The sequence below is a fragment of the Terrapene carolina genome, unplaced genomic scaffold (genome assembly GCF_002925995.2).
Source record: "Terrapene carolina triunguis isolate 2854851 unplaced genomic scaffold, T_m_triunguis-2.0 Scaffold552, whole genome shotgun sequence".
Classification (NCBI taxonomy): domain Eukaryota; kingdom Metazoa; phylum Chordata; order Testudines; family Emydidae; genus Terrapene; species Terrapene triunguis.
In genome coordinates, this window is record NW_020664903.1 from 1,750,089 (window position 1) to 1,750,473 (window position 385).

Below are 385 nucleotides of genomic sequence, written 5' to 3' on the forward strand. Positions count from 1 at the left end.
CACACGGCCCCGGTTCCGGCCCCCTCTGCAAGCCGCGGGTCAGGGACACACGGCCCCGGCTCCGGCCCCCTCTGCAAGCCGCAGGTCAGGGACGCACGGCCTTGCTCTGGCCCCCGCCGCAAGAGGGGGTCACAGGGCTGGAGCAGGGGGTTGGGACGCAGGAAGGGGGTTCGGGGTGCTGACTCCGGGAGAGAATTTGGGTGCGGGAGGGGGCTCAGGGCTGGGGCAGAAGTGCGGGCTCCGGGCGGCGCTTACATCAGGCAGCTCCCCAGAAGTGGCAACATCTCCCTCTGGCTTCTAGGCAGAGGGGCGGTTAGGTTGCTCTGTGCACTGCCTCACCCACAGGTGCCGCCACAGCATCTCCCATTGGCCGCGGTCCCCAGCC